At 40.7% G+C, this 14186-nt stretch overlaps 1 protein-coding gene across 1 annotated transcript in view; it reads right to left on the bottom strand.

The window, feature by feature from the left end:
- The window catches only part of LOC139746720 (aminopeptidase Ey-like), a 42991-nt gene extending 33541 nt beyond the window's left edge, over positions 1-9450 (bottom strand). Inside the window, exon 1 of the mRNA XM_071658204.1 lies at positions 9356-9450. The gene's annotated coding sequence lies outside the window, so the exon portion shown is untranslated. The remainder of the gene's footprint in view (positions 1-9355) is intronic.
- Between the last annotated feature and the right edge of the window lie 4736 nt (positions 9451-14186).

The raw sequence follows: 14186 nt of genomic DNA, 5'->3' as shown, positions 1-14186 counted from the left end.
ATCATATTTAGCTACGCTCTCTCTCTCTCTCTCTCTCTCTCTCTCTCTCTCTCTCTCTCTCTCTCTCTCTCTCTCTCTCTCTCTCTCTCTCTCCCAGACATCACATCGAGCCAAATCCTGCAGAACGAGGGATGAGAAAAACGAAGCCAAACAGTTCACTTAGTGGAACAACTTGGTCAGTCACAGTTATGAACGAAGGCCAGCTTGGGTGTGTGGCTGGTGGAATGACACACACACACACACACACACACACACACACACACACAGAACCTAGCTCACTCAATAATATTTGCGACATCATCTGGCAAGGAAAGAGAATGGACACTCTTTTTCCCGTGTTTTGCTTAAAGCATTGGACAGAACAAGTCACAGAATTTAATCACAGGAATTATCTCCACAGAACATCAAATATAAACGAGAAAAAAAGAATACAGCGTTTTGTAAGAGAGAGAAAGAGAGAGAGAGAGAGAGAGAGAGAGAGAGAGAGAGAGAGAGAGAGAGAGAGAGAGAGAGAGAGAGAGAGAGAGAGAGAGAGAGAGAGAAGCAGAGCCCGAAATATAGACCTCCTTCGGTCGTGGTGTCTGTCACTCCTTACACAGGCCAGTGTCAACCTTTTGTCTACGTCTAATGAGCTTTAGACACTCCTTCATTGAACACACACACACACACACACACACACACGACTAGTAACTAAGAGAAAAAATAAAAGAATAAAACTTGCTCAACAACTTGCCCTCCCCCCTCCTCACCCAACTCCTCCCCCTCCCTCACCCAACCCCTCCTCCTCTCCATTCCTCACCCAACCCCTCCCCCTTCACCTAACCCCCCCAAGGCCCCCGCCAACCCCCCACCCACCCACATGCCTCCCCTCCCCTCACCCCAAAACTCCAAAGGCCACTGCCCTCTCAGGCGTCCAGGGGTGGCAAGCACAGGTGACCTGGTACTTTCACTCTCTTCCAGGGAGAGCTCTCCACGAGCACGGACGCCGGGCTCACAGCGGCCTCGTCCTCCTCCTCCTCCTCCTCCTCCTCCCGCCTCCCCGTCCACCAGCGAGCGAGAAGAGAGAGAGAGAGAGAGAGAGAGAGAGAGAGAGAGAGAGAGAGAGAGAGAGAGAGAGAGAGTGGCTGTATGGGGTTTGCTAACGCCTCCTCCAGCCATGTAGCAGCGCACATCTCAACACATCACCTGACACACCCCCTCACTCGCTTGCCTGATTCGAGTTGACTCCAGACAGTAAACACATACTGCCCCCGACCTGTGTATTGAAGTTATACACAAATATTCTACCCTCAGTGTTATACTATGTATTGAAGTTATACACAAATATTCTACCCTCAGTGTTATTCTGTGTATTGAAGTTATACACAAATATTCTACCCTCAGTGTTATACTGTGTATTGAAGTTATACACAAATATTCTACCCTCAGTGTTATTCTGTGTATTGAAGTTATACTCAAATATTCTACCCTCAGTGTTATACTGTGTATTGAAGTTATACACAAATATTCTACCCTCAGTGTTATACTGTTTATTAAAGTTATACACAAATGCTCTACCCTCAGTGTTATATTGTTTCTTTGATAACCAGATATTATAGATAAGAGTCAAGAGCTTTATCTTAGATTGTATGATTATCTTATCTTCATATTAGGAGACGATGCCAGATGTATGATATAGGGATCAGATGCAATGGAGGTGAGAATGATTTCACATGAATGATCTTTTGCAAACGAAATAAATCCACAGAAGCACACTTATATCTGTGTCCAAGTTCATAACTCACATTGATACACTGGGTATAGGCTGGAGGTGTGTGTGTGTGTGTGTGTGTGTGTGTGTGTGTGTGTGTGTGTTGGTATAACTGACCCTCCCTTCACTTCAGGCAATACCGTATGGAAGTACCATAGCGAGAGTACCGAAGGGACAGTACCATAGGGACAGTACCACAGGGTCTGTACCACAGGGCAGGGCCGTAATGGAAGGTGACACGCGGGCATCTCATAAGGACAGTACCTCAATACCATCAACATTTTGGACAGTGCCAGAGGGTCATGACTACGTGGGAAATACCACATGAACCCCACCAGAGGGAAGGTGCCGAAGGGAAAGTGTCGGAGTGACTGTACCCCAGACATTCTCACGCGTCAGTGTCACAGAATTGATTACAAAGCACCACAGAGGTGATAAAGTGAAGGCACTGTGGTACATATAAACAACTGTGATTATACAGCCTTCAGGACCCGTTTTTACGTCGTCCTCGCAGAGCTCAGGGAGAGAGCCACGTCCTCTCGGCTGGGTCAAGCAGTGCTGTGCTGCTTCGTGTCTGTCTGTGTAGCTTGAGTGCAGGACAACTAAGGGGTTGGTGTTCAATGTTTTCAATATAGTTACCGTATCTTGAGCATGAGGGGTTCCTGTGGTATGTTGAGTCGATGTTTGTAATGTTGGAGAGATGGGTGGTGTCCAGATCGCAGACGAGAAAGTGTGACCCGTGCATACCTGGGGAGGTGTCGATTTAGATGGGTGTATACCTAGTGCACTGGAGTTAAAGTCTGGGTTGGTGAATATGCTTTACCAGTTCTGTGTTCGTTTGGGAAGGGGTCATCTACTTACTTCAGGTGTCGAAGTGTGAGGCAGGGGTAAGGTTTTCATTTCTTCATGGGGATAATGACTGTGTATGAAGGGGGTTAGCTGTTGTCAAGATCTGGGTGCTGAGCAGGATGAGGTGGAACTGCACTGACAGTATTTTTGTGTCCGTTGTGAGGGTGCTGAATGTTCGTGGTTGCTAAGAAACCAGTGATGTCTTTGAGTTCTCTGTCTCATGTCATTTGAATCTTTGTTATGTCTGCTTTCGGAAGGATGGATTGCCAGGAGAGGCATAATTTTTTTTGGGGGGAGGGGAAGTAAATGAGTTGCTTGTAGAGGATACTATGGGATTCTTCTTCGTGTCTAAAGTTGGTATCTGTAAGTTTTCTGAGTAAAGTATGATCATGGCCTTTGCAATGATGTTGACGATGTGAGGAATAAATATCATGTGTGTGTGTCGTATGTGACAGTCATTATGGTTGGGGTTCTGTTGATTGGACTCATGTATGTCAGGGGGTTAAGAAGGTGACAATGGATATATCTGGGGATGCAGACAGGATGTTTTGAGCGAGCTAATGTTGCAATATAATAGACCTTGTGTTCGCATTAGAGTAATGGATGCAAACATGAAGTCATCTGTATATTAAAGGACTCTCATATTGAAGTTTGCTACTCCCTAGGGGACGAAACTACAATGCTTGAGGGTTTCTGAGGTGAGGTGGCCATTTTTGCCGTCTTTGCAGAAGGCGGTGTTAAGTATGTTTCGCACGAGGATATGACGAAGAATAGTGTCAAAGGCTTTCTTACTGTCAGTTGCAACTAGCACTGTGCGGGAGGGTGGCTGTGGCAAGTTGAAGTCACCCAGGACGTCCTGTGTGGTTTCTTTGCCGATGTGTGGGTGAGAGTGGGATATTTGGATAAACTTTAACGTGGATCACTCAAGAAGTTAATAGATATATATGGGGCCGTAGTAGGAGGAGGATTTAAGAGGGAGGCTGTATTAGTAATCTTCCATGCGTTTGTGTAACCAAGTCTGATTGAGGTTGTCTGTAAGGGCGTGAATTCCTGTTAGACCAGTGTTTTACAGTATGATATTTCGTCAAAGCCTGTTTCAGGGGAGTTCTTGCGGCTTTAACTGTGAAGTGAGTCACAGTGGGAATGATAGTCAGATAAGAACTTGCAGCAAGGAGGGGTCTTCTGTAGAGTGGTATGTTATATTGAGGGTGATGTGGGCAACATGTTATCAATTTTTTTGAGTGTTACAATATATATATATATATATATATATATATATATATATATATATATATATATATATATATATATATATATATATATATATATATATATAGGGGATAGGGGAGAAAGAATATTTCCCACGTATTCCCTGCGTGTCGTAGAAGGCGACTAAAAGGGAAGGGAGCGGGGGGCTGGAAATCCTCCCCTCTCATTTTTTTTTTAATTTTCCAAAAGAAGGAACAGAGAAGGGGGCCAGGTGAGGATATTCCCTCAATGGCCCAGTCCTCTGTTCTTAACGCTACCTCGCTAACGCGAGAAATGGCGAATAGTTTGAAAAAAAAAAAAAAAAAAAAAAATATATATATATATATATATATATATATATATATATATATATATATATATATATATATATATATATATATATATATTGGAAAGGATCACAGTTTTGCGCGTGACCAAATATATTTCTATGAGTCCACGGGGAAAATGAAACACGATAAGTCCACAAGTGCACTTTCGTGTAATAGTCACATCATCAGGGGAGACACAAGAGAGAAATACAACAGTCAGTTGATATATATATATATATATATATATATATATATATATATATATATATATATATATATATATATATATATATATATATATTCTTTTCTGAAAACCCATACAAATCTTCACCTTCGCCTCCACAAGATAATGATCAGACATCCCTCCAGTTGCACCTCTTAGCACATTAACATCCAAAAGTCTCTCTTTCGCGCTCCTGTCAATTAACACCTAATCCAATAACGCTCTCTGGCCATCTCTCCTACTTACATACGTATACATTTGTATATCTCGCTTTTTAAACCAGGTATTCCCAATCACCAGTCCTTTTTCAGCACATAAATCTACAAGCTCTTCACTATTTCCATTTACAACGCTGAACACCCCAAGAATACCAATTATTCCCTCAACTGCCACATTACTCACCTTTGCATTCAAATCACCCATCACTATAACCCGGTCTTGTGCATCAAAAACCACTAACACACTCATTTAGCTGCTCCCAAAACACTAGCCTCTCATGATCTTTCTTCTCATGCCCATGTGCATATGCACCCATCTCTCTCCAGCAACTTTCAGTTTTACCCATATTAATTGAGAATTTACTTTCTTACATTCTATCACATACTCCCACAACTCCTGTTTCAGGAGTAGTGCTACTCCCTTCCCTTGCTCTTGTCCTCTCACTAACCCCTGACTTTACTCCCAAGACATTCCCAAACCACTCTTCCCCTTTACCCTTAAGCTTCGTTTCACTCAGAGCCAAAACTTCCAGGTTCCTTTCCTGGAGGGGCAAGTATGAAGTCTGTTGGGGATGAGAGAGCTTGGGAAGTGAGTCAGTTGTTGTTCGCTGATGATACAGCGCTGGTGGCTGATTCATGTGAGAAACTGCAGAAGCTGGTGACTGAGTTTGGTAAAGTGTGTGAAAGAAGAAAGTTAAGAGTAAATGTGAATAAGAGCAAGGTTATTAGGTACAGTAGGGTTGAGGGTCAAGTCAATTGGGAGGTAAGTTTGAATGGAGAAAAACTGGAGGAAGTAAAGTGTTTTAGATATCTGGGAGTGGATCTGGCAGCGGATGGAACCATGGAAGCGGAAGTGAACCATAGGGTGGGGGAGGGGGCGAAAATCCTGGGAGCCTTGAAGAATGTGTGGAAGTCGAGAACATTATCGTGGAAAGCAAAAATGGGTATGTTTGAAGGAATAGTGCTTCCAACAATGTTGTATGGTTGCGAGGCGTGGGCTATGGATAGAGTTGTGCGCAGGAGGGTGGATGTGCTGGAAATGAGGTGTTTGAGGACAATATGTGGTGTGAGGTGGTTTGGTCGAGTAAGTAATGTAAGGGTAAGAGAGATGTGTGGAAATAAAAAGAGCGTGGTTGAGAAAGCAGAAGAGGGTGTTTTGAAATGGTTTGGGCACATGGAGAGAATGAGTGAGGAAAGATTGACCAAGAGGATATATGTGTCGGAGGTGGAGGGAACGAGAAGTGGGAGACCAAATTGGAGGTGGAAAGATGGAGTGAAAAAGATTTTGAGTGATCGGGGCCTGAACATGCAGGAGGGTAAAAAAGCGGGCAAGGAATAGAGTGAATTGGATCGATGTGGTATATCGGGGTAGACGTGCTGTCAATGGATTGAATCAGGGCATGTGAAGCGTCTGGGGTAAACCATGGAAAGTTGTGTGGGGCCTGGATGTGGAAAGGGAGCTGTGGTTTCGGGAATTATTACATGACAGCTAGAGACTGAGTGTGAACGAATGGGGCCTTTGTTGTCTTTTCCTAGCGCTACCTCGCACACATGAGGGGGGAGGGGGATGTTATTCAATGTGTGTCGAGGTGGCGATGGAAATGAATAAAGGCAGTGTGAATTGTGTGCATGTGTATATATATATGTGTCTGTGTGTGTATATATATGTGTACATTGAGATGTATGGATATGTATATTTGCGTGTGTGGACGTGTATGTATATACATGTGTATGGGGGTGGGTTGGGCCATTTCTTTCGTCTGTTTCCTTGCGCTACCTTGCAAACGCGGGAGACAACGACAAAGCAAAATAAATAAATGAATAAATATATATATATATATATATATATATATATATATATATATATATATATATATATATATATAGTAGGGTTGAGGGACAAGTAAATTATTGAGAGGTAAGTTTGAATGGAGAAAAACTGGAGGAAGTGAAGTGTTTTAGATAACTAGGAATGGATTTAGCAGGGGATGGAACCATGGAAGCGGAAGTGAGTCACAGGGTGGGGTAGGGGGCAAAGGTTCTGGGAGCGTTGAAGAATGTGTGGAAGGCGAGAATGATATCTTGAAGAGCAAAAATGGGTATGTTTGAAGGAAAAGTGGTTCCGACAATGTTATATGGTTGCGAGGTATGGGCTGTAGATAGGGTTGTACAGAGGAGGGTGGATGTGTTGGAAATGAAATGTTTGAGGACAATATGTGGTGTGAGGTGGTTTGATCGAGTAAGTAATGAAAGGGGTAAGAGAGATGTGTGTTAATAAAAAGACTGTGGTTGAGTGAGCAGAAGAGGGTGTATTGAAATGGTTTGGTCACATGGAGAGAATGAATGAAGAAAGATTGACTAGGAGGATATATGTATCAGAAGTGGAGGGAACGAGGAGAAGTGGGAGACCAAACTGGAGATGGAAGGATGGAGTGAAAAAAATTTTGAGCGATCGGGGCCTGAACATGCAGGAGGGTGAAAGGCGTGCAAGGAATATAGTGAATTGGAACGTGTTATACCGGGGTCGACGTGCTATCAATGGATTGAACCAGGCCATGTGAAGCCTCTGGGGTAAACCATGGAAAGTTTTTTGGGGCCTGGATGTGGAAAGGGAGCTGTGGTATCGGTGCATTATACATGACAGCTAGAGACTGAATGTGAACGAATGGGGCCTTTGTTGTCTTTCCCTAGCGCTAGTAGCCCTCGTTTGCGCGCGGGGGAGGGGGTTTGCCATTTCATGTGTGGCGGGGTGTGACGAGAATGGATGAAGGCAGCAAGTATGAATATGTACATGTGTATATATGTATATGTCTGTGTATGTATATGTATGTATACGTTGAAATGTATAGGTATGTATATGTGAGTGTGTGGGCGTGTTTGTATATACATGTGTATATACAGCTGCTTCGCTAACGCGGGATACAGCGACTAAGTATGATAAATATATATATATATATATATATATATATATATATATATATATATATATATATATATATATATATATATCGTTTCTTTATCTCCGTGTACTTGATTGCGGCCGAGTTACCGGTAACACCGCTATTGATAAACGTACAACTTTCACTTACAAGACGACTTGGCCTAATGATGTAACTCAGACACTCGGTGTAACTCAACCAGAACGAGTAATAGCCCTCCAGCTTGGATAGTTTCAGTGCTTATAAAAAAAACATATGAACGACAGTATATGAATGAACGACGATATATATATTTACACAATCGATTTGGCTCATAAATTGTGTGTCTTAGGATATGGATAAAAAAGGATATAATTGGTTGCTTGCTTATACTTACTGATCAATAGAGAAAAAATATTGAGCATACTTAGAGTAAATGCGCACCAGAAACACTGAACAGACATCTCTGCATTACGTTTTTATTTTTTTTCAATTTTCCAAAATAAGAAACGGAGAAGGGGGCCAGGTGAGAATATTCCCTCAAAAGCCCAGTCCTCTATTCTTAACGCTACCTCGCTAACACGGGAAATGGCGAATAGTTTGAAAGAAATATATATATATATATATATATATATATATATATATATATATATATATATATATATATATATATATACATATATATATATATATATATATATATATATATATATATATATATATATATATATATATATATATATATATATATATTACCATGAGGAAAAATGAAACACGATATGTCACGAGTGTATTCTAGTGTAAGTTATATCTTCCGGAGAGATACAAAAATGTGTTCCCCCTGCAGCTGTAATTTAAGCGCACGGAAGTGCACATAGGACTTATCGTGTTTCAGTTTTAACTCATGGTTATCAACGAATTATAAATAACGCGAATCAGTGTGACCTTGCTGTAATATATATATATATGTATATATATATATATATATATATATATATATATATATATATATATATATATATATCGCTACCTCGCAAACGCGGAGACAGCGCAAAAAAAAAAAAATATATATATATATATATATATATATATATATATATATATATATATATATATATATATATGCACGTCACATGATATGCTAGTTTATCTACTGTGAGAGATGATAAATGATGTAGAAATATAATAGAAACCCCTTCCAGAGAACCCATCATGAAGTCTGCAGTCAAATATATTGAAAATATCTCGGGACGAATCTTGGTTATCTAAGTATATTGAGTTTTAGTACCATCTCTGACACAATGTGTCGAGCAAAGTTTTGGGTACAAAACGTGAATGAACGATGAATGTTCGACATGACCTATCACTTTGTAATTAATGTATTTCCACTCGATTATCATTTTTTCTTTGATATGCAAAACAGTTTAATCTTTTAAAGTAAAAACGTAAAAGACGAACCCTACTTAAAACACAAAATGAACCTCTCAAAATAATTATCACTACTACAGGCAACAATGTCGCTTACCATGCAATGCACTTTTATCATAGCAACGCCGCTTACCTCTGCGTGTTCCAGGGCTTAAAACGATACTATGAGAACTCAGAGGCAATACAACATACTTACGTATATATATATATGTATAAGCATTTCCAATCGCTATATTGTTTGTTCGCTTTACCAAATAAATCCTTTCTATTAATACAACAATAATTTTTACAGTCTGAAAGACATTCACCCATAATTCACCAAAACAAACATAAACATTTCACTCTCATAGAAAACCACGGGACCGTCACAAGATTCCTCGAGCCTCACTCACAAGATATCAACCGCGTCACTTAAGATGAAAGGGAGAGGGAGAGAGTGACTCTATTCGTGTGGACAGCACCCGGCCTCAGAGAGAACTGGTCCCCCACTCAGCGTCACCTCAGCCCTTCACCCCCAAACCACCAATCCAGCCGAGCAAGCAACACTCGCAAAAAATTCTGGTACAAACTTTTTTCTTGATGGTAAATTCGGTAAAATCTGTCTCACTTCGCCAAAAGGGGAATAATACTTATACTTTTTTGATTTTATAGTTTCTACCTTTAACATAAATTTCAAGTTTTTTTCTTTATCAATATGATGGACTTTTGTTATTGGAGTCTGTGCCTACTTAGGATTTAGCCCCTACGATTTCGAGGGTCGGTCATTAAAACCGTCTACATCAAGTTATAAACGCGATCTTCAGGTGTTTAAGATAATCAACACTTTATTGCGCTTGTTTATATCTAATGAATTTATAACTGTTGATTGAACTGTAGCCTGCTAAAGTGATTCTGACAGGTATGTAGTTTAAAAGTTAAAAAGAAAAATTGCTTGCATGTTTCATGCAAATTTCTTAAGAGCAGGTACTAGTTGATAACATTCTAACTTTACTACCTTCCTCTCACTGGAACCCCTTCCCTCTTCTGTTGGGCCTCTGCAGCGCTCGGGAAGCCTGCTACGTCCACTGAGGCCCTTAAGTTATGGTACAATACAACATTTGTTTAAGAGTACCTTGCAATTCATGACATTTCCAATTTCTATGATATAGTAACTGTACAAGAGTAAGTGGCAAACTGGGTAACATTTCTCATTATACTTCAGATTCTCACAGGATAAACCCCTCCTCTCCTTGAAGCGACCCGCGTTCATAGTGGGAATGGATGTGATGTTAGAATCATCCGTAATACCTAAAGGTGTCATTGACAGTCCACAACTGTTGGTGGTATGAGGCTAGGCTGCTGATGAACTAGGCTGCTGGTGATATCATCCCTCGACAAACCAGTCTACCACCTGAAGTGTAATGGTTAGGGCAATGGTGGCAAGGGGAGGGTGAGGGGCAGGGACCTGAGTTTAGCCTGGTATTTGAGGGGAAATTAGATCTTGCGTAGGTCAGAGACACCCGCTTGCCACATCACATGAATGAAAGTTCATCTTGACGGAGGCAAGGACTTCTAATTACCATTATCATTTCTATTATTATTTTATTATTATTATTATTATTATTATTATTATTATTATTATTATTATTATTATTATTATCATCATCATTATTATTATCATTATCATCATTATCATTACTGTTATTATTACTGTTATTATCATTGTTATCATTATTATCATTATTATCATTATCATTATTTTATTATTATCATTATCATTATCATTATCATCATTATTATTATTATTATTATTATCATTATTATCATTATTATCATTATCTTTTCCAGGCCGGATATATTTGTAAATATCTTTTCCAGGCCGGATGTATTTGTAAGTGTGTAATGTGGACTGGGCATCATTCAGAAACTTAATAGAGACGTAATTATCAGATGATCTTTGAGCAAGACCCTTTGATCACGATGACCCTTGGGTATGGCAGCGTGACCGGACTGACCCTCATGGTTTAAGTCAAAGGTCAGGCCATCATTATCCAAGGTTTGTGTTATCGCTTTCAGGTGGTTAGCTAGCTTTACTTGTAGGAGGAGACCCAGTTACCCTCCTTGCACTCGTCCCAGCCTCCTTTGGCAGCAGAATGCATAAAGAGTATCCAGTCCCACAGTAACCCCTTATACTACGGAATTTATACATCTTTTGTTTGAGTTATACTCCGTGGTGCAGCGGTGCTTGACCCTGACGCACTCACGGGCCGCCCTAGGATCAAGCCCGTATAGGATTCGAATCTTGGTCGCGGTAGTCGGACCACAGTCATCCCAGATGTTCATCCACCCTAGAGGGTTTAGTGGATATGATAGATTCTTGGGTTAGGATATATATATATATATATATATATATATATATATATATATATATATATATATATATATATATATATATATTTCTTTCTTTTAAACTATTCGCCATTTTCCGCGTTAGCGAGGTAGCGCTAAGAACAGAGGACTGGGCCTTTTTTGGAATATCCTCAACTGGCCCCCTCTGTTCCTTCTTTTGGAAAATTTAAAAAAAAAAAAAACGAGAGGGGAGGATTTCCAGCCCCCCGCTCCCTCCCCTTTTAGTCGCCTTCTACGACACGCAGGGAATACGTGGGAAGTATTCTTAATCCTCTATCCCCAGGGATATATATATATATATACGAATAAAGTGCATATGAACGCGCACCTTCATAGAACATACAAACCTCCAACAGCCAGGATCGAACCCGGGACCCCCGTGCAAGAGGCAGGCATGCTAACAACCGCTAGGCTATGGGCCTATATATAGCCCATAGCTAGCGGTTACATGCCTGCCTCTTGCACAGGGGTCCCGGGTTCGATCTTGGCTGTTGGAGGTTTGTATATATATATATATACATGAAATGAATGTGTATATATATATATATATATATATATATATATATATATATATATATATATATATATATATATATGAAATGAATATGGCCTTGATTACTGCATTCAGTTACCTGTACCGTCTCACTCAACATAAAAACATTAATTCCTTTAAATCATCATCAATGTCAACAAACTGTTTCTTCTTCTCCAACGGGACGAGGAACCTTATTAGTGTCCTTAAACGTGCCGAGGCCCACCTGTCATTTTTCCCTCTCGAGGACATAGACCCCTCTGCTCTACCTCCATCTACACAGATTAGGGACGTAGGGTCCTGTCTTCCAGCAGATAACCTTTCGTCATAGACCCACCACGTCTTAAGTTTCTCTCTCCTTCCCATGGACTGTACCCGCTATGCGCTCTATACTTGCCCTCACCTTCCTCCTGTTATGTGACCTTCGCACACACACACATAAACACCCACACACGCACACAGTATTACAAAAACGAGAGAGCACACTTAGAAAAATAAAGCCCATCAGCTCAAACCTGTTATTCACTGAGATTACCAATACACAGGAAATTGTTGCTTATTTTGGTTCCATACCATTGTGTATTTCATGATTGCTAACCTTTAGAACGGGTGCAAAGATACGTGGCTCTAGTCGTAAGGCAAACTTGTCTACGTTACGAGTGCTTTTTGATTGGCTTATCCAAATTCTTTGGTAAGCTATGTTATCTGGGGCACTGACAAATAAAAACGGTACTACCGGACTCCTCCTGCGTGGGTTTCCACTGCGGGGAGGTGGAAAAGATCCTTTGGCAAAGGCTGTATCATCGGAAGTACAGCCTCGTCAAAAGAACGTCTCACTCCAAAGGAATCAACATTTCCGTGAGACTGGAAGCAGCGCAGACCTGGGTTGCAGGAGCCTCTGGAAAGAGATCCTGGGTAACACCAGGACTCATTCATATATACAGGTCTTGAGTAACACCAGAACTCATATATACAGGTCCTGGGTAACACCAGAACTCATACACAGGTCCTGGGTAACACCAGGATTTATTCTTATATACAGGTCTTGAGTAACACCAGAACTCATATATACAGGTCCTGGGTAACACCAGAACTCATACATAGGTCCTGGGTAACACCAGGATTCATTCTTATATACAGGTCTTGAGTAACACCAGAACTCATATATACAGGTCCTGGGTAACACCAGAACTCATACATAGGTCCTGGGTAACACCAGGATTCATTCTTACATACAGGTCTTGAGTAACACCAGAACTCATTCTTATACACAAGTTCTGAGTAACACCAGGATTCATTCTTATATACAGGTCCTGGGTAACACCAGAATTCATTCTTATATACAGGTCCTGGGTAACACCAGGACTCATATAGAGGCATATCTGCCACCTTGTCAATCTAGCTGCACCTCACTCTTGTGCTTATCTACAGTGTGAATATATCCAGCTAACCTTGATCTTAATCTCGTTCATGGTTAGGTAAGTAGTAAGTTTAATGACCTCCCAGTTCTGTAATATCTGTAACACCTCATCTCTGTATTTCTAGCCTAAATCCAGTAAACTGTTATCTATATATTTACTTATATAGAAGTCATTCATTCTTATATACAGGTCTTGAGTAACACCAGAACTCATATATACAGGTCCTGGGTAACACCAGAACTCATACATAGGTCCTGGGTAACACCAGGATTCATTCTTACATACAGGTCTTGAGTAACACCAGAACTCATTCTTATACACAAGTTCTGAGTAACACCAGGATTCATTCTTATATACAGGTCCTGGGTAACACCAGAATTCATTCTTATATACAGGTCCTGGGTAACACCAGGACTCATATAGAGGCATATCTGCCACCTTGTCAATCTAGCTGCACCTCACTCTTGTGCTTATCTACAGTGTGAATATATCCAGCTAACCTTGATCTTAATCTCGTTCATGGTTAGGTAAGTAGTAAGTTTAATGACCTCCCAGTTCTGTAATATCTGTAACACCTCATCTCTGTATTTCTAGCCTAAATCCAGTAAACTGTTATCTATATATTTACTTATATAGAAGTCCTGGGTAACATCAGGACTCTTTCTTATATAGAGGTCCTGGTTGACGCTAGGACACTCATATAGAGGTCCTGGTTGACGCTAGGACACTCTTATATAGAAGTCCTGAGGCACTGATGAATGAATAAGGTACCATAATTGGGTTTAGTATTAAGCGTGGTAATACACTGGTGTGGGTTTGAACACCATTCCCTGTGGGTTCGAGCACCATTCCCTGTGGGAAGGTTACGTGCACATTTGGATC

This window comes from Panulirus ornatus, chromosome 66 (assembly GCF_036320965.1).
Source record: "Panulirus ornatus isolate Po-2019 chromosome 66, ASM3632096v1, whole genome shotgun sequence".
Classification (NCBI taxonomy): Eukaryota; Metazoa; Arthropoda; class Malacostraca; order Decapoda; family Palinuridae; genus Panulirus; species Panulirus ornatus.
Note: the sequence above shows the minus strand (reverse complement) of the source record. Positions and strands in the feature narration are given on the sequence as shown.